This window comes from Zophobas morio, unplaced genomic scaffold (genome assembly GCF_036711695.1).
Source record: "Zophobas morio isolate AGI-343-1 ecotype UQ-CSIRO unplaced genomic scaffold, CSIRO_AGI_Zmor_V1 ptg000007l, whole genome shotgun sequence".
Taxonomy (NCBI): domain Eukaryota; kingdom Metazoa; phylum Arthropoda; class Insecta; order Coleoptera; family Tenebrionidae; genus Zophobas; species Zophobas morio.
The window spans coordinates 1044326-1065127 of record NW_026972112.1 but is presented as its reverse complement, the minus strand read 5'-3'; the positions used below and the strand labels follow the sequence as shown (position 1 = coordinate 1065127).

The following is a 20802-nucleotide window of genomic DNA, read 5'->3' as shown; positions in this document are numbered from 1 at the left end:
GTCAATTTTAAATAGACCAAATTGTAGGAGATTCCGCCTACCAATAAAAAAATTGGGGCGATAAAATTTATGTATTTATCCTCACCGGAAAGAATAGGTATATTAAGGAATCTGTGTGAAAATTTCTTGGTGTCAGTTGCCGACACAGGATGTTTCAAAAATACAGAGCACAAATAACAATAAAAATTAAACCAACAAACGAAAAAAAAATCAGAGCTTTATAGAAAATTACTTTTTATTTTATTTAGATGTAAGTATATTTTTTATAGCTAACAGACCGTGTAATAAGCTCTTTGACAGTTTTAACTAACCAACGTATAGCACAGTACAAAATGTCTACAGACTTGTGCACAACTTGACTTTTGCCGCCTAGTCGAAGCGCGAATAAATTATAATCACTAGGTATAGTTATATACGCTCTGCAGACATGTACCTACCTGATTATAATTTTAACCCTCATTAAAGAACACAAAAACTATCCAATTAAAATATATTAATCGTGTAATTAGTGCGCTGCGTGATATTTTGCCAAGGAAATTTTTCTAAGAGGCGGAATCAAGTTAGCAATTATTCAAAGAAGCCAAAAAAGGTTGACAAAATTTTTGTACAGCGGCATTTGAAGAGTAATAAAATGTTGTAGAATCGATTTCTATTTATTTATCTACTAACAATGACAAAAAACAGTTCTATCAATTTTTTGTTTACTTAAAAAAATTTCAAGGAAGCTTTATAAATTAAGAAAATATTCAGCAATTTTAACACACTATAACTTACGAACAAATAAGCTCAACAAGATTTTTAATTTTGTTTAAAGTTAGTTTCTACAATCCAAAATAAGTATTAATGTCTAGTTTTTTCCTCCAGAAACGAATTAAGACTATATTTTGTATGTAAAAAATTTAAACAAAACAGCATTTAACAATTTTGACATAAACTCATTACATGTAAAAAGTTCGTTATGTATCTATAGTTTCTGAGATAAATAGTAAAATTTCTTATGCTTAAACCAAGTATATACAAAATAAAAAAATAGTTGCATTAAAAAAAAGAATAAATTAGAAAAAAAATGCATATCATGTATTAGAAAATTTAATTACTCTTACCGTCGGTACCTACTGTCATACCTAACATTTTCCGTTGTATCAACAAAAATGTTAGTCTAAGGTTTTCATAAAAATTTTCGCAAACAATTTAGGACCAAATACGTAATCAATCAATTTACGTCACCAAACCTTACATAATACTTATATAAATAAAACACCAACGTACATATATACCAGCTAATCTCATTACACCGTTCTTTCAGCCAGCTCCGCAAACACCCACTCAAACCAACATCCCTCACCTTCTTACTGTTCGCCGTCTCCAATTCACCACATCACAGTTCGCTGCCGCCGCCGCCACACGAAACCGCCACTACCCTTAGTTCCGGAGTTTTCGAGACTGAGCGGACAATTTCTGCGTAATGATACCGTATCCGGTGGTCGCAACAGTCCTTACCACTGTTGGTTGGCCGCGCTTGTTACATCGGCCAATCGCACGTAGCTTACCCTCAAGCCCCGCCCCGGACAGATGACGTTGCCGACGAGAACGCCCACCGACCCCGCTTTCTTGATATTTACTGTATTATGTGGGGTATTATAATGGATAGAATAATAGGAATACAAACTAGTTTTCAATGGCAAATATATTATACGGCTATTATGTACGATGGCGAAGGAGGGCTCGAGGACCGAGAACTACACTCTCAAAGGCTTTGTTGGGGGCTCTTGAGGACTCTGATACTATACATTTAGATAATGACTAGAGGTAGATGAGAGGTAATTCGGGGCTGGGGGAGGGTTTGGGATTTTGTGGTGGATGGACGAGTTTTTTAAGTTTGAAGGACTAATTATTAAGTGGTGTGTATACAGGGGGTTGTAAAATGAGCGTCATATTAGTAATTTGCTATTTTGATTTTATTATCAATACTTATACGGCTTGCTAGCGCCTTATGAAAACTGGGATCCCTGATCAACGGACTGCGGAACATTTAATGCATTTTACGTTTAAACCACTTGACATTGAATTGTAATTGTTTCGCCGCTTCTATTAAAAATACACCATAGACGTATACTTTACGAATAAATTTTTCTATATTTTTATATCTATAAGTCAACATGTATTTGTTTGCTCATTCATTTATTATTGCTTTCAATTCAGTAATTATTATTTAATTTAATCGCCCCTTTCTCTGTTTCGTTCTTGGAATATCTAGATCTTTATTATTAATTACTTTCTGTTATTAAATTTTCAGTTAATGTTAGAAACTTCTGCTTAACCATCTCTGGAATAAGAACCAACAAGCTTCTAGAAAACTCTTACCAAACCTTCTCATCTCCTGCTTTAAAAGAATATCTAAGAATGTTGTCAAATTTTATTACGACAATGCTATTCTAGTTACTAATTTACTAAATAATGCACAAGTTTTCTTTTGCAGTGTTTTTAAAGATAATCTAAAAACCAGTTGCGGCTCCGTTTATTCTATAATACCAAATAGATTTTCTTCTATAATAGAATATTTTGTTTTCGTAAGCTATAGCATTTTTCGACGTCAAAATCTTTGTCACCTGTGTCTAACAAAAAGAAGAATTTCTTCTAGAATGTTCGAATCTATATCAAGGTCTACAAATAAATCAATTCGAACGGAATCTTCTAAAACTTTTTTTAAGTAGTTACTCCGCTTCGCAAGCTAAGGAAGTATTGTAATATGTTACTTTTATATATTATATGAATGGTTACTTTTATGTTTTCTAGACGTTTCATAACCCCTAGATTATGAAAAAATAGGTCTCCTGTTTCTGTTTATCTGTAATCTGTCTGCATATCGGCTGTCAATATTGGTTAGACAGAGAATCTTCAAAACTACTGCACTGATTGTTATCAAATTTTATAAATATGTTAGGAATAGCCTGCAATTGGTGAAACGGTAAGTTAAATTTTTCATATCATGTCCAACAACAATTTGACAAAGTTTTAGACGGTCAATGTTACATTTTGCAAAATGGATTAAACCAGTAACTTTAATTTATGTTTTTGCAATTATTTATGTACTTTCTTTTTCCATTTTCGTCTATAAGTTTGTAGTAGTTTTAACTATCATTTTTATTCGAATTTTTAAAAAATAACATACGCTGTACTTGTGGTTTATGAATACGCCTTGATTTTTTCTAAGCCGGTGTTCAAAAAAATTGCACCAACTTTATGACACGTTGTCCAAGACCGTTCATCGAGCAGAAAAAAATCAATAAAAAAATTCCCAGTCTTATTTTTTTTTATTTCACCATATTTTAATTAATTATTTTGTGTTGGGTACCTGAAGTCGATCAGACTTTTATTATTCAAAACAATTTTGGAGATATCTTGTCTTTATCTATTGTTTTCTTGTTTCTGAATCTAAATCGGGATTTTGTTTGTTTTTTTGACAATCGCAGAAAAATAAAAGCAGCAGGAGAAAGGAAGAAAAAGAAAATTATAGAGAAATCAAAAAAATAAGACAAAGAAAAAAAAGAAAGAAATGACGGACAAAGGATAGAGTAAATACAAAGAACCTACAAAAAGGAAGAGAGCACAAGACTAAAGAGAGAGAAAAAAAAAAGAGAACGAGCCAGAGAAAGAAACTTTCAAAAATCAATAGTTGATCGTGATGATATCTTTTAATGACAGACAAGAATAAAAAGACAGACGAAGACCGATACACTTAGAGAGAGGGAGTAACACAGACAGTACAAGAGAGAGAGAGAGAAAAAATGGTGGCAAGAAGAGAGACAATCACAGAGAAATCCAAGGAGAATGTGAAAGGAAGGAAAAGAAAATGATAGAGAAATCAAAAAAGTAAGACAAAGAAAAAAAATGAAAGAAATGACGGACAAAGAATAGAGTAAAAACAAGGAACCTACAAAAGGAAGAGAGCACAAGAGTAAGGAGAGAGAAAAAAAGAGAGAACGAGCCAGAGAAAGAAACTTTCAAAAATCAATAGTTGATCGTGATGATATCTTTTAATGACAGACAAGAAAAAAAAGACAGACGAAGACCGATACACTTAGAGAGAGGGAGTAACACAGACAGTACGAGAGAGAGATGGAGAGAAAATGGTGGCAAGAAGAGAGACAATCACAGAGAAATCCAAGGAGAATGTAAAAGGAAGGAAAAGAAAATGATAGAGAAATCAAAAAAGTAAGACAAAGCAAAAAAATGAAAGAAGTGACGGACAAAGGATAGAGTAAAAACAAGGAACCTACAAAAGGAAGAGAGCACAAGAGTAAGGAGAGAGAAAAAAAAAGGGAACGAGCAAGAGAAAGAAACTTTCAAAAATCAATAGTTGATCGTGATGATATCTTTTAGTGACAGACAAGAATAAAAAGACAGACGAAGACCGATACGCTTAGAGAGAGGGAGTAACACAGACAGTACGAGAGAGAGATAGAGAAAAAATGGTGGCAAGAAGAGAGACAATCATAGAGAAATCCAAGGAGAATGTGAAAGGAAGGAAAAGAACATGATAGAGAACTCAAAAGAATAAGACAAAGCAAAAAAAAGAAAGAAATGACGGACAAACGATAGAGTAAAAACAAGGAACCTACAAAAGGAAGAGAGCACAAGAGTAAGGAGAGAGAAAAAAAAGGGAACGAGCCAGAGAAAGAAACTTTCAAAAATCAATAGTTGATCGTGATGATATCTTTTAATGACAGACAAGAATAAAAAGACAGACGAAGACAGATACACTTAGAGAGAGGGAGTAACACAGACAGTACGAGAGAGAGATAGAGAGAAAATGGTGGCAAGAAGAGAGACAATCACAGAGAAATCCAAGGAGAATGAGAAAGGAAGGAAAAGAAAATGATAGAGAAATCAAAAAAGTAAGACAAAGCAAAAAAATTGGTCTAAAGAGTTTAGACAGTACTTCCCTCGCTGTCGGAAACTTGACGACTGCATGCCTATTGTGTTTTTTTTCTCATTACATTTTTGTAGTGGGAATTTAAAAAAAAATTGCGATGACGTCATCAACATTTTTGCAAGGACACGTATATCAGTTGGGATAGATGTAGTGTAATACTAAGAATAAAATTATTATATTCTCAAATTTTCGGGAAAATGAATTGGGTCGTTTGAATATTGATTTGTAATAATCAATAAAATAACGAAACAATTTACTCACGTATACCTACGTATCAGAGGCAACTGAAAATCGTGTATGTATAAACATTGTTAATTTAAGATGGCAGGCGTAACAGCATACGTGAGAGCCAAACACAGAAACTGTAAACAAAACGACCGTCGGTTTTATTGCTTCGACTTCCGCTTATTATATAAAACATTGGGTTTTATTTTAATTCTTGACGGTGAAATTCACAATTGGTTGATTATAAACATGTCTATTTCACATTCGCGGAATCAAGTGAACGCATAAAACAAATGCAGGTCTGTAATGTTAAAGTCGATGTAAATAAGCGTGCTACCCTTATGTTTCAACCGAGTTTTTCCTTTAACAAATTTTGTGTCTACCAAATTGGGTTGGTTGGGGTGTAATACTAATAATAAGTGTTGCCTTTAATTTAATCAATAAAATAAATTGACTTCATTAATTTTTTTGAACCACCTCTTAAGAAAATCTAAAAAATATGAATGGAATGATAAATCACAAGTACAAACTCATCATATTTTTTGCATTTTAGATAGGATTTATTCAGCAAAATTTAAGGGTGACGTCATCAATTTTTTTAGGAGGGATGAACAAATACATTTTGAACAAAAGTTTACCATGCTTATAATAACTTTAAAATATTCCCAAGATTTCAAAGCATTCGGTTTTGTAATTCCTGATTAAATCGATAAAATAAATTCACGCCTTCATTAATTTTTTTGAGTCACCCTCCATATGCAAATCCAAAAATATGAATGGAATGATAAATCACAAGTACAGACTCATCATATTTTGTACATTTTAGATACGATTTATTCGGAAAACTTTTGAGCTGACGTCATCAGTTTTTTGTAGAAGATAACCAAATATATTTTGGCTAAAAATTTATTATGCTCTTTATAACCTTAAAACATCTGCAAGATTTCAAAGCATTCGGTTTTGTAGTTCCTGATTAAATCAATAAAATAAATTTACGCATTCATTAATTTTTTTGAGTCACTCTGTATATGCAAATCCAAAAAATATGAATGGAGTGATAAATGACAAGTACAGGCTCATCATATTTTGTACATTTTAGATATGATTTATTCGGCAAACTTTCGAGCTGACGTCATCAAGTTTTTGGAGGGGATAAGCAAATATATTTTGACTAAACATTTATTATGCTCTTTATGACCTTAAAACATCTGCAAGATTTCAGAGCATTCGGTTTTGTAGTTCCTGATTAAATCAATAAAATATATTTACGCATTCATTAATTTTTTTGAGTCACCCTGTATATGCAAATCCAAAAAATATTAATGGAGTGATAGTTCACAAGTACAGACTCATCATATTTTGTACATTTTAGATATGATTTATTCCACAAACTTTTGAGCTGACGTCATCAAGTTTTTGGAGGGGATAAGCAAATATTTTTTGACTAAAGATTTATGATGCTCTTTATAGCCTTAAAACATCTGCAACATTTCAAAGCATTCTGGTTAGCAGATTAAAAATTAAATTTCAAAATGTTGTTTTATAATTTTGATTTTTTTTCCAAAAATCTGGACGTTTCGGGTGAAAAGTCGATTCAGAGTTGTAAACTACATGTGTAGGACTATGTTATTTTATACAATTGAAAACCCATTTACTATGTACAATTTTGAAGTGACGTCATCGCTTTAGTGGTGGGGATGATTCGACAAATTTTGGTTAGCGTTTTACCATCTACATGATATTCTTAATATAAGTACAAAATTTCACAACAATCGGTCGAGTACTTTCGGAGATTATCTGTCTAATAAAAATCCGTGACAACAGACGGACAGACGGACAGACGGACGGACAGACGGACAGACGGACAGACGGACAGACGGACAGACGGACAGACAGACGGAAATGGGAGACCTATTTCTTCGTCTTCTAGGGGTCATGAAAGATCGAGAAAACGTAAAAGTAGAGAGTCGGCCGACGGACTCGATTACAATACTTCCTTTGCTTACGCTCGGGAAGTAAAAATGAAAGAAATGACCGACAAAGGATAGAGTAAAAACAAGGAACCTACAAAAGGAAGAGAGCACAAGGATAAGGAGAGAAAAAAAGGGGAACGAGCCAGAGAAAGAAACTTTCAAAAATCAATAGTTGATCGTGATGATATCTTTTAAAGACAGACAAGAATAAAATGACAGACGAAGACAGATACACTTAGACAGGGGGAGTAACACAGACAGTACGAGAGAGAGAGATAGAGAGAAAATGGTGGCAAGAAGAGAGACAATCACAGAGAAATCCAAGGAGAATGGGAAAGAAAGGAATAGAAAATGATATAGAAATCAAACGACAAAGCAAAAAAAAATGAAAGAAATGATGGACAAAGGATAGAGTAAAAACAAGGAACCTACAAAAGGATGACAGCACAAGACTAAGGAGAGAGAACGAGCTAGAGAGAGAAAGAAACTGAGCGAGGGAGAGAGGTAATGAGAACTAGAGATATATTTTTGTGATAGAAGAAGAATTAAAGGTAATCGGAAAGAGAATAGGAGAGCAGGAAGCAGCCAATATGAGTAACAGAAGACGGGTAAAAGGAAGAGAGAAAACCAGCCAGAGAAAGAGAGAAAACGAAATAAAGAATGATAGAAAGCGGACGATAGAAAAAGAGAAAACCAACAGTTGTGTTGCTCCCTAAAAACAGAACACTCTGTATGGTTAAAAATAATTGTAGAGAGTAGGCGACAAAAACCTGTACAACTTTGAGGTTCCAATAAAATCGAATCTGATTTATGTAAAAGAGATATAGGAGTATTTAAAAATCTTCCATTAATAAAAACTTCCTGGCTGAATACAAAACAAATTGACAAAACAATTGCAGGATTTTTAAATAATAAGGAAAAAATTCATTACAGCGATAGTGCGACATATAGACGAAATAGAACGAGGTAATGAAAGTTGTACGGAAGATAATAACTTAGGAAAAACGGTCAAAGATTTCTCTATCCACTTATCAATCTTTTACTTATTATCATTTCTGGGCAGGTATCTCCTCCGACTTTGTCCTCTTCGTTTCCCTCGCCGCCCCCGCCTCCGCCGCAAAATTACAAATGCGATGAAGTTTCCAAGACGATCTTGTACAATGGTCGAGCTATTTGTGAAGTCATTCCAGGCGGCCGGCTCCATTGTGGTGTCTCTTCCTTACACCAGTCTACTTTTATGCACAATTACATGAAATTGTCTCTTTGAATCCGGGCACAAAGCGCGGTATGCGAAAGGTTATATGTAGAATAAAAGAAGGGGATAATGACGGCGAGGTGCTCTAAGATCGCGGCTCCTGGAATTTAATTAAGCGCGGATTACGACGGCCGCCGCCGCCACCGGGGGCTGCCGTTTTTTCCGCCAAGGTGTGCGGCGGCGGCGGCGGATTAATTTAAAGTTTGCCAGTTACAATGCGATATCGGCCATTGTGCCTGATTACAATAGAATTGTGACTTTGCATAGATATACGTTCGCCAACAATGCCGAAACTGGCAGCATGAAATTCAATTAATTCTGTCTACTCTGCATACATATCAAGTTTGAAGTTATTGTGTATTCATTCAGTTTCGCAATTTAAACGGGATTTATTAAGATTGTAATTGAATTTGATAGCGTTCGCGCCGGTTCCGAGTTTTATTAAAAAGTGAAATCGCGGCGGAGCGAGAGATGAAGAGGTGCGAGCATTTTATTATATTGTATACACATTTTATTAGGATTTTGGATTATTGTTGGCGGAGCGGAGGACGGATTTAATTAAAATTAACATGGGCGGGGACTAGGTACGTGTGCCGTAATCGACCGGAAATAAAAGCAAAATGCAGCGTGGAACGACTAAAAAGAACTACAAGAACTGTAAGCAGAGAGAAAGAAAGGGCAAAAGGACTTATCAGAATTACACTGGTCTTGTCTTTGTCGCCTGCGACTCAGGAAACAAGCAAGAAATTTGAAAAGGATTAAAAAAACTACATTAATTAAGAGTAAGAAGATGAGAAATTAAACTAAAATGCTCCTAGAGAACAAAATTATTCATCAATTTTATATTTATAACTCTTATTAGTCTTTTAAAAACATACCAGAGGTGTTTAACTTGATGAATAAATTTTTCTGTTGCTATTGTTACATCTGCAAGTATCTATTCCTTTTCCTGTTAATTTATTCTTACTTTTAATTCGGTAATTTTTTATTTGGCAGATAGATTTTCTTCTATAATGGAACATCTTTTTTTCAAACTAGTTTTCTTTCGATGACCAAATCGAAGCCATCTGTGTCAAGAATTCTTCTAGAATGTTGAGACTGTTTTTTCTAATGTGCTAATTGCGAATTTAATAGTCAACTCTTCTATAATTTTCAGTCTAGGTCCTTCTAGTTCTCTTTTTCCCTGGATAGAATTCTTGCCGAATTTCCTCCTTTCAATGATTCTTTTTCTAGTTCCTTGACTTCCAATAAATCCATTTTATTCCCAATAAGCACTTTGAAATATTTTTTAGCAAAATGTTTACGCTATTATTTTATTTTTGCTTCCTGAGCGAAATTATAGACCAAGTCCTGAAATAGGATTTATGTCCGGAGTAGTCGATTTCATGTCTACTCGACCGTTCATGGCTCCTAGAATACGAAAAAGTAGGTCTTCTCTTTCTATCTATCTGTTCTTATTTCTGGCGTTTGTTGGGTAATTTATTAAACTGATGTGAAAAATAATGCGCTTTTGTACCTGTGAGCGCAAGCTAAGGAAGTATTGTAATAGGGGCTATTCATCAAACGGCTACTTTCATATTTTCTTGATGTTTCATGACCTCTAGAGAATGGAAAAATTAGTCTCTTGTTTTCGTCAGTCTGTCGTCGGTGCGTCGTCTATCTGTCGTCTATCTATCTGATTGCAGTTAAATTTTATACATATTTTATCAAGATTGTGTAGATAGTGAAACGCTAATCACAATTTGCTGATAATCCCCACCAACAATTTGATGACGTCATCTCAAAATTTTGCGTGGTAAATGCTGTTTAAATTTCTTTAAATAACATACTCCTGTACCTACTTGTAATCTACAAATCCGCATTTTTTTTTTACCGTAACTTAACTTGACAATTATAAAATCTTGGACACGTTATAAAGTTATCGTAAACCTAATAATCCGTGCCTGATTAGGGGACTCCAAGATTCTTTCAAAGTATTTCAAAATAAAACAAAAAGAGTCCCCGACATTCTTTCAAATTATATACTTTAAAAATAAGACCCCAGGGGGTCCTCGAGATTATTTCAAACTACTTCAAAAACAAAAAAAAGTCCCCGAGATTCTTTCAAATTACTTAAAAAAAAAGAAGTGGTCTCCAAGATTCTTTCACGTTACTTTAAAAAAAAGACTAGGAATCTCCGACATTCTTTAAGATTACTTCAAAAACAAGAACCACAGGCGGTTTTTGAAATCTTTGAAGCTACCTCAAAAACAAAAAAAGGGTCCCCTAAATTCTTTCAAACTACTTCAAAAAACAGAAGAGTTTCCCGAGATTCTATCAAATTACTTCAAAAATAAAACAAAAATGGTCCTAGAGATTCTTTAACATTATTTCAAAAACAAGAATGACAGGGGGTCCCCGAGACTCTTTCAAACTACTTCAAAAACAAAATACAAGGCTCCCCAAAGATTCTTTTAAATTAGTACTTCAAAAACAATACCCACAGACAGTCTTCGAGATTATTTCAAGCTACCTACAAGGGGTCCCTGAGATACTTTCAGATTACTTCAAAAACAAAATAGGCCCCTAGATTCTTTCACATTATTTAAAAAAAAAACAAAATAGAAGTGGTCTCCGAAATTCTTTCAAATTACTTCGAAAATCCACACGGAAGCCTCGAGATTTTTTTTAAGCTACTGCAAAAACAGAGTACAAGGGGTCCTCAAGATTCTAATAAATTTCTCAAAAAGAAATACGCAGAAAGATTCCCGAAAATTCTTTTAAATTATGAAAGGCAAGACATCACGGAACACGGGACTTCGAGATTTTTCAAATTACTTTAAAAACAAGACCCCCAGGGGATTCCAGAATTCTTTTAAACTACTTAAAAAAAACACAAGTGGTCTCCAAGATTCTTTCACCTTTAAAAAGAAGTCTAGGAATCTCCGACATTCTTTAAGATCACTTCAAAATACAAGTGACCCCTAGACTCTTTCAAATCATTTCAGAAGAACAAAACAGGAGGAGTCTTCGAGATTCTTCCAAATTACTTCGAAAATCCACGCGGGATGCGCGATATTTTTTTCAAGCTACTGCAAAAATACAATACAAGGGGTCCCCAAGATTCTAATAAATTGCTCAAAAAAATACGCAGAAAGATTCCCGAAAATTCATTTAAATTACTTCAAAGACAAGACATCACGGAACGCGGAACTTCGAGATTCTTTCAAATTACTTTAAAAACAAGACCCCCACGGGATTCCAGAATTCTTCTAAACTCTATTTAAAAAACCACAAGTGGTCTCCAAAATTCTTTCACCTTACTGTAAAAAGAAGACTAGGAATCTCCGACATTCTTTAAGATTAGGTACTTCAAAAACAAGACCCACAGGCGGTTCTTGAAATTCTTTGAAGCTACTTCAAAAAAAAAAAAAAGGGTCCCTTAAATTCTTTCAAACTACTTCAAAATCCAGATACAGGGAGTTCCCGAGATTCTTTCGAACTTCTTCATACATAAAACAGACGAGATTCCCTTGATACTATCAAACTACTTCAAAGATAAAACAAAAATGGTCCTAGAGATTCTTTCACATTATTTCAAAACCAAGAACCACAGGGGGTTCCTGAGACTCTTTTAAACTATTTCGAAAACAAAATACAAGGCTCCCCTGAGATTCTTTCAAATTACTTCAAAAACAGCATCCACAGACAATCTTTGAGATTCTTTCAAGCTACTTCAAAACCAAAATACGAGGGTTCCCTGAGATTCTTTCAAACTACTTCAAAAACAAAATACAAGTGACCCCTAGACTCTTTCAAATCATTTCAAAAGAACAAAACAGGAGGAGTCTTCGAGATTCTTTCAAATTACTTCGAAAATCCACGCGGGATGCGCGATATTTTTTTCAAGCTACTGTAAAAATACAATACAAGGGGTCCCCAAGATTCTAATAAATTGCTCAAAAAAATACGCAGAAAGATTCCCGAAAATTCTTTTAAATTACTTCAAAGACAAGACATCACGGAACGCGGAACTTCGAGATTCTTTCAAATTACTTTAAAAACAAGACCCCCACGAGATTCCAGAATTCTTCTAAACTATTTAAAAAACCACAAGTGGTCTCCAAAATTCTTTCACCTTACTGTAAAAAGAAGACTAGGAATCTCCGACATTCTTTAAGATTAGGTACTTCAAAAACAAGACCCACAGGCGGTTCTTGAAATTGTTTGAAGCTACCTCAAAAACAAAAAAAAGGTCCCCTAAATTCTTTCAAACTATTTTATACATAAAACAGAAGAGATTCCCGAGATTCTATCAAACTACTTCAAAAATAAAACAAAAATGGTCCTAGAGATTCTTTCACATTATTTCAAAAACAAGTACCACTGGGAGTCCCCGAGACTCTTTCTACTAAAAAACAAAATACAAGGCTCGCCCGAGATTCTTTCAAATTACTTACTTCAAAAACAAAACACGAGGGGTCCCTGAGATTCTTTCAAACTACTTCAAAAACAAAGTACAAGTAGTCTCTAGATTCTTTCAAATTATTTCAAAAAACAAACTAGAAGAGGTCCCGGAGATTTTTTTCAAATTACTTCGAAAATCGACACGGGATCCTAGAGATTTTTTTCAAGCTACTGCAAAAACACAATATTCTAATAAATTGCCCAAAAAAATAATCAGAAAGATTCCCGAAAATTCTTTTAGATTACTTACAGAAGAGATTCTCAAGATTCTATCAAACTACTTCAAAAATAAAACAAAAATGGTCCTAGAGATTCTTTCACATTATTTCAAAAACGAGAACCACAGGAGGTCCCCGAGACTCTTTCAAACTACTTCAAAAACAAAATACAAGACTCCCCCGAGATTCTTTCAAATTAGTTCAAAAACAAGACCGACAGACAGCCTTCAAGCTTCTTTCAAGCTACTTCAAAAACAAAACACAAGGGGTCCCTGAGATTCTTTCAAACTACTTCAAAAACAAAACACGAAGGGTCCACGAGATACTTTCAAATTACTTCAAAGACAAGACGGAAACGCGCGACCTACTTTTTCGTACTCTAGAGGTGATAAAATGTCTAGAAAACACGCAAGTAGCTGTTCGTCCGATGGACTCTATTACAATACTTCCTTAGTTCGAGGAGTAAAAATTATTACATATTTGGAAATTCCAAAAATTTGTAATTCTGGATTTTATGGAATTTTTGCCTCGATTACGCTACAAAGTTTCAAAATTTAGTTTTTTAAAATATTAAATATTTTTAAAGCATTTTATCAAACTAATTTATATAAAGTGTTATGCCACTGAAAAAATAAAAAATTATCTATTTCGAACAGTTATAAAACAAAACACGTTCTACTTGAAAAAAAAAATGGTCTACAGATATTTAGACACGACTTCACACAGCCATTTAAAAATTTAACTTATGGTCTGCTCGATTTCAGGACTTAATTTTGTTGTTTTATTTATGAGATTATCTGAATACCACTCCAGTGAAATATTATATATTATCAGCAATTTTTGTAGAGTGACTCTTTTTTTTTTCAAAAAGCTTTTATCGTCTTATACTTTTGAAACAAAGCTTCTTTCCGAAAATCAAAAAATGTTTCTGAATTTTTGTCGCATGTTTGCTAAACACCCTGTATATATCATTTTTATGTCACTACTTGAAAAAATTGAAATAAACGTGATCACGTGAACAACACATGGCCATCTCAGACTAAAACTGATTTGAATCTACTGAATTTCAAGACACGCGTTGTCCAGCCAATAGCAACGTTAGGATCCATGTTCACTTTCACCCTTTGATTACACGCTGTTATTACTAAATTTATTCGACGATTCCAATTATAACCAAGATTAAAAAAAACTATTTATGGAAATAACTCAATAATTATAAAAATAAACTATAAAGCAGATTTGCATAGATTTATTAAAGCAGTAGATATAAGTGATAACGAAAACCAGATTTTCCCAAATAAAAAAATATAATCTCAGTATCAACTTGACGCCGTAAATATGAGCTTCACACTTTTATTGTTTTGTACAGTTTTAGCAAAAAACACAGTAAGTAGTCGTATCTCCAGCTTGCAACGTAAATATTTACCTAATTAATTTAATTTAATAATTCTTCCTAGATGTCTGTATCCGCCAGAACTTCAACTCAGTGTCCAGATAATTCTCAAATTACAAACAAGCTTTGCTTGATGCTGAACGGGTGTGACTATGGTTCCCTATCAATAGCACCAAAAATTAAAACAGGAGTACCAAGCTGTCCGTGTAAGATGGATTTCAAATTAAGTTGGCCCGAAACAAGAGTGGGACAATACGCCTTTCCGGCACCGTTTTGCATCAAACCAGACGGTTGTTGTTTGATAAGCCTGTGTGAAAACGAAAATGTGCCTTTCTGGCCTCCAATCACTGAAACCTGTGAAATTCTAAACGACTCCTCGATAACAAAAAATCTTTCTAACGTAGAACAAGCGGAAGACAAATTGTTCCAAATGTGTGAACTATCAAAGGACTACGATCAATTTACTGTTCTAGATATTTATACGACAGTCGTACTTTTTATTACCGTGGATAACAAAACAGATCTGGAAACAGCTTTTTGTCTGATCAATAATATTTTGAACATCGATAGGTCGATTTTGATGGAGGCACAGTTAAAAGTGCGCACCACAGAATTGTGGTTGTTTGCAATTGCTAACCTTATTGTCTCGACGGTGGTTGCGAAGAATTTGGTCCTAGAAGAGAATTTTGGGTTTCTTGAAATTAACCAAACGTATATGGACGGAGTAACGGTTCAAAGAGCACGAGAACGACTAGTCTCGACTGCAATTCCTATTGACCAAGCTTTCGACGATGTGTTAAGAACAGAGAACCTCGTAAGTGGCTTTTGGTTTGATCATAATGACAAAAATATGTTTGGAAAATACGTTGCATATTTCAATGGCAGCTATTTTCCCGATTCGTCAAAAAACGTACGTGGTTTTTTTGGAGTTTTGAACGTGAAGAGTTGTGAAATATTTACATTTCGTTTGATTTTGAGGTTTAATGAAGCTACAGTCAACCAAAGTGTTTCCTGTGTCGTTTGGTTAGAAAATGACGACCAGTTTTCTTGGATCGAGTTTGGGGAGTTTGAAATAAGTGAAAACTTTTTCGTTTGTACTTTTAGACTTTGTGATCATAGAAATCTTATCGTTGTAAATTCACAGATAATACATTTTGGTATGATGATGACACCACCAGGCGATCTAACGGATAATTTAATTAATATAATTGGAGCCAATATCAGCAACATTCAACGGGTGACCAAACTTTTGCATGAGTCTTTTCGTTATAAAGAGTTTACTTCCGTTGATGTTTATCTTGTAGCAGTGATTCTAAAAAAGCTCACGACCGACAACACTACGAATTTGGATTCTTTGTGCCTCATTGTAAGCAACTTACTACACATTGAAAAAAGTGTCCTTGCTGAAAGCCAGTTTGATTACAATGCCACCAATTCTATACTAGATTGTCTTGACATAATTATCCAAAACCACAATTTTGACGACGAATTCATTTCAAAAAGTGAACGTTTTGCGATCCTAGTTGTAAACGTGACAAATTTCTCTGGACTTGTGCTTTTAGACAACCACACAGTGGAAATTTTGAAAAATCCTTCCAACCCCTCAATTCTGACTAAGTACGAAAATTTAACAAGTGCACTTATGTTTAGCCCTAAATTACAAAACCAAATGGACAACGAGTCAAAAATCATCGTCAACATTTTTTTCAACGACGCTCTTTTCAACGATGTGAAGAAAAACCTCAAGTACAGCGTGAACGAAATTTTTGAAGTAATTCTTCCAGAAATTGAAGGCAACTATTCAGGCCCTATTTCTATCTTTCAAAGAAAACGACAAACTTTCTGTTCCTATTGGGTTTACGACAATCTCAACCACAGTGGCAGTTTTTGGAAAAACGAAAGCAAAAGTGTCAACTTCTCGACGTTGGTGCGGTGTGATTTTTGGCACACCACGCATTTTACACAACTCATTATGGATAAAGACATAGAGGACGATGACGAGTTCTTAGAATGGATGACCAACATTGCGTGTTCGCTGTCTCTGCTTGGTTACTCTTGTATCATACTCACTGTCTTCGTTTGTGATTTCTGGAGGCAAAAATCTAGCACGAAAATCCTGTTAAATTTTGTCGTTAGTGGAATTTTGCAGATTGTTGCTTTCTATGTTTCTAGTAACGTTGGTGAAGAGAAATTTGTCTGCACTTTTGTGGGGGCCGTTCTTCATTATTCCGTTTTGGTCCAATTCTGCTGGATGTTAAATATCGCGATTTTGCAGTTTAGGCGGTTCGTGCTAATTTTCACGTCGCATTCTAAACACCTGGTTTTGAAGACCTGTCTGTTTGGATGGGGGTTTCCAGCGATTCCTGTTGGTGTCAGTTTGGTGGTCGATGCCGAAAATTATACTGCTAACTCTACCGGGCTTTGTTACCCTTCGGGGTATTTCTTGTATTTAGGGTTGTGGTTCCCTGTTTTATTTATCATGACAATTAATTTTTTTGTCTTTAGTTACGTTGTATGCACAGTGTTTAATAGCAAAGACGATCACATAGAAGCTTCTATATACAAATGGAGGTTGGTAATTTTTCTCTTTTTTATGTTAGGACTGACCTGGATTTTTGGTTTTTTAGCGGAAGCTAGTGCAGGAATTTTGTTTGCGTATTTGTTTTGTTTACTGGCTAGTTCGCAAGGTTTTGTTGTGTTTATTATTTTTATCGTCGTCAATAAAAACGTCAGAAATTTTTATTTACGAAAACTGTTTGGGAATACCTAAGTGTATGTAATTTTAAGTTGTGTTTGTATTTTAGGTTTGTAATTTAAATAAAGATGATTATACTACGACTAACGAGAGTCAATTATCGTACCTCTTACTCAAGTTACTCAGACTAGAGTAGATTACGAGCCACTTTTGCTACAGATTTTTAAATAATTTAGAAAAACTGGAAAATATGTTTTCAAAATTTTCCAAAAAGAAGTATCACAAACCTGGAGTTGAATGAGGACAGCCTCAATTTTATCTTTTTTTAACACAACCGGTTATGGGTCCATTATGGACAGCCTAGATATTAAACGGTATCAGTTTTGAGTACAGTACTGAGGCAAGATTCGAGTCTGCCTATGTGTGGTGTGCTGAAGCACAGTGCTTAATTATGAGAATAGCGAATACCCATCTAGCAAGTTATGAATCAAACCTAAATAAGACCGATTTTGGCAAATGACATACCCTCTAAGAAAAGAGAGGGTGGGTGGGCGGGGCTACTACCTGCTAAGATGAGACTGATTTTGGCAAATGTATCCTCTAAGAAATTTAATCGAATAATACATATAAGAAAATACACTAGAGGCTCCAAAGCACTTTCAAATTCTTTCCAAACAGGAATACTTAGAACCTCAAGATTGTTTTACATTTTTGAAAAGAAAAAACGGGGTCCCAAAACTAACTCTAAAGCAGGTCAGATCAGAATTTTCCAAAAATAGGTCACCAAAGTCCCCAAAATTGTTTTAAATAATTTACAAAAAATTCTTCATGGGCTCCAAAAATAATACACCGTAGGTGCCCACGAGTCTCCCGAATTAAAAAAAAAATTCGACGGCACTCAAGACTTTCAAATTCATAAACAATAAAACACTAAAAGCTCAAACGATGTTTTCAAGTTCATCCAGCAACCAGATTATTTGGAATTCCACCTTTCGGTTTTTGCAGATTTTTATTTCTTCAATTTTTCGATTTGCGATGTTTTTAGGTGTCAGTAGTGAATTTTTAAATTTTTTTGATTTTTAAACCTTCGAATTTTTTATTTTTAAATTTTTCGTTTCTCAAATTTTACATTATTATTCGAAAAAATTAAAGTTAGCCCCACCCACCCACCCGTTCTCTCTTTTTATTTTTTCTGCTGAAATAAGAAATAAATCTTATAGCAAATAGTATAACAAAAAAAAATACGTTTCGTGCTTTTTTTACTTTTTTCACAACCTAGATTCTATTAGTTTCCACTCCCACTCTAGAGAAAGAACATACTTAGCTCCGCCCACCCACCCCGCCTCCATTTCAGTGATCGACTTTATTGTCTGAATGAAAAGTGGATCTTATACGGAGCAAAATTAGTCGTTAGAATTAGAACAGCGCGGGTGGGCGGGGCTAGTACTTGCCAAGATAAGACTGATTTTAGCAAATGACATACTTTCTAGGAAAATAACGGGCGGGTGGGCGGGGCTAGTACCTGCTAAAATAAGACTGATTTTGGCAAATAACATACCCTGCAAGAAAATAAAGAGCGAGGCGGGTGGGCGGAGCCAGTACATGTTAAAATATGAGTGATTTTGGCAAATCACGAGTTTTTTTAATTTTTCAATTTTTGATTTCATAATTTCATTTTTCCGATTTTTGGAAAATACAGCATAACCTCGATAATCCGAATTAATTGGGGAAAGGTATGTTCGGAATAGCAATTTATTCGGAGCAGCGAATTTCCCAAAAAGCTGAAAGGAAATAGAATAACAACTTCGAAATTTCTAAAAAAATATTACTTTGTGACCATAACCATGCTATATTTTTGGAATCAACACGTCGGGATCTATATCTCTGAACTCAATCAGAATTTTTAGATGACTTTTTCAAAAATGAAATTTTTCATTATGTATTCGTATTACCTCCCTAATGCAAATTTCGACCCATTCTCGACGATTTTCGAAATTTAACTAAATACTTCCATGTAGATTTTGGGTCGCAGAAGTAACTTCTGGCTTCATTTCTTCGATAACTTTAACCGTTTTTCCAGAATCGTCAATTGAAATATCGCAATTTTTAAAAATTAAAAAAAAATTGAATTTCACACCGAATTTTCCGAAAATATTGCTATATTTTTGGAATCAGCACGCGGGATATATCTCTGAATTTTTTCAGAATTTTTAGACAACTTTTTCAAAAATGAAATTTTACACAATGGCAGTACTTGCCAAATACCTACCCTCTAAGAAAATAAAAGGCTGGTGGGCCAGGCTAGTATTTGCCAAAATAAGACTCATTTTGACAAATGACCTACTCTTCTAAGAAAAGATACTAGCCCCACCCACCCACCCCTTGTTTTCTTAGAAGAGTAGGTCATCTGCCAAAATCAATCTTATCTTGGCAAACATGAGGCTGATTCTTGCAAATGACATATTCTCTAGGAAAATAAGGGTGGGTGGGCGGGGCTAGTACTTATCAAGATAAGACTGATTTTGGCAGATGACCCACTCTTCTAAGAAAGTAAAGGGTGGGTGGGCGGGGCTAGTACTTGTCAAGATGAGACTGATTTTGGCAGATGACTTATTCTTCTAAGAAAATAAAGCATGGGTGGATGGGGTCAGCACTTGCTAAAAACAAAAAAATTTAAAAATCAAAAAATGACAAATTGAAAAATCGGATAAATGAGAAATCGGAAAATTGTACTGTACAACTGTATAATCGGAAAATCAAAAACTGAAATATCGAAAAATTGAAAAAACAAATCTTATATATCGAATTCGAAATTCCAGTTTTAACTTTTTTTTAGTTTTTAGATTTTTCAACTTTTGAATATTTCATTTGATAATTTGTTTGACAATTTTGCAGTGTTTAATTCCAATCTTTTGATTTTTCAAGTTTTAACTTCACAATTTTTGAATCTTTTGATTTTTAATTTTTCAAGTTCTCAAGTTAAAATTTTTCCTTTTCGCGATTTGTCATTTTTCGATTTTTTTACTAAAAGAACAAATTTATTCGAACCGAAATCTTGAAAAATTGAAAATTAGGAACAAAATTTGCAGATGTTTTAAAGTTTCGGTAAACATGGCAAATCGCTGATGAAAAGTGCTTTTTACTTCCTTCCAAAAACTCGATGACAAAAAATCAAAAATTGAAAATTAAAAAAATAAACATCTATTTTCTCGATATTTTTACAAATCAAATAATTGCGAATTCGGAAAATGTCAAAATTGTAAAATTAAAAAAAGTTTTTTTCAGTTGTCCAGAGAAATCAAAAATCGAAAGACAGATCAAAAAATTAAAAATTTAAAAAGCGAGAAATTGAAGAATTCGAAAGTTGAAAAGTCGAAAAACTGAAGTAGTAGTAGTACGCACTACGATAAGACTGATTTTGGCAAATGATCTACTCTCTTAAGAAAACAAAGGGCGGGTGGGTGGAGCTAGTATTTGCCAAAATAAAACTAGTTTTGGCCAATGACCCACTCTTCTAAGAAAATAAAGGATATGTCATCTGTCAAAATCAGTCTTATCTTCGCAAGTATGAGATTGATTTTTGCAAATGACATATCCTCTAAGAAAACAAGGGTGGGTGGGCGGGGCTAGTATTTGTTAAAATAAGACTGATTTTGGCAAA

General features: G+C 34.2%; 1 protein-coding gene across 2 annotated transcripts in view; it reads right to left on the bottom strand.

Annotated features, from left to right (window-relative positions):
• LOC135124177 (doublesex- and mab-3-related transcription factor A2-like) overlaps positions 1 to 20802 on the bottom strand; it is a 105475-nt gene that overhangs the window by 32427 nt on the left and 52246 nt on the right. The window contains exon 1 of one of the 2 annotated variants that reach the window (XM_064049070.1): positions 1346 to 1417. The exons of the other annotated variant lie outside the window; for it this stretch is intronic. The gene's annotated coding sequence lies outside the window, so the exon portion shown is untranslated. Of the gene's footprint in view, positions 1 to 1345; positions 1418 to 20802 lie in introns of those variants that run through there. 2 annotated transcript variants of the gene reach the window in all.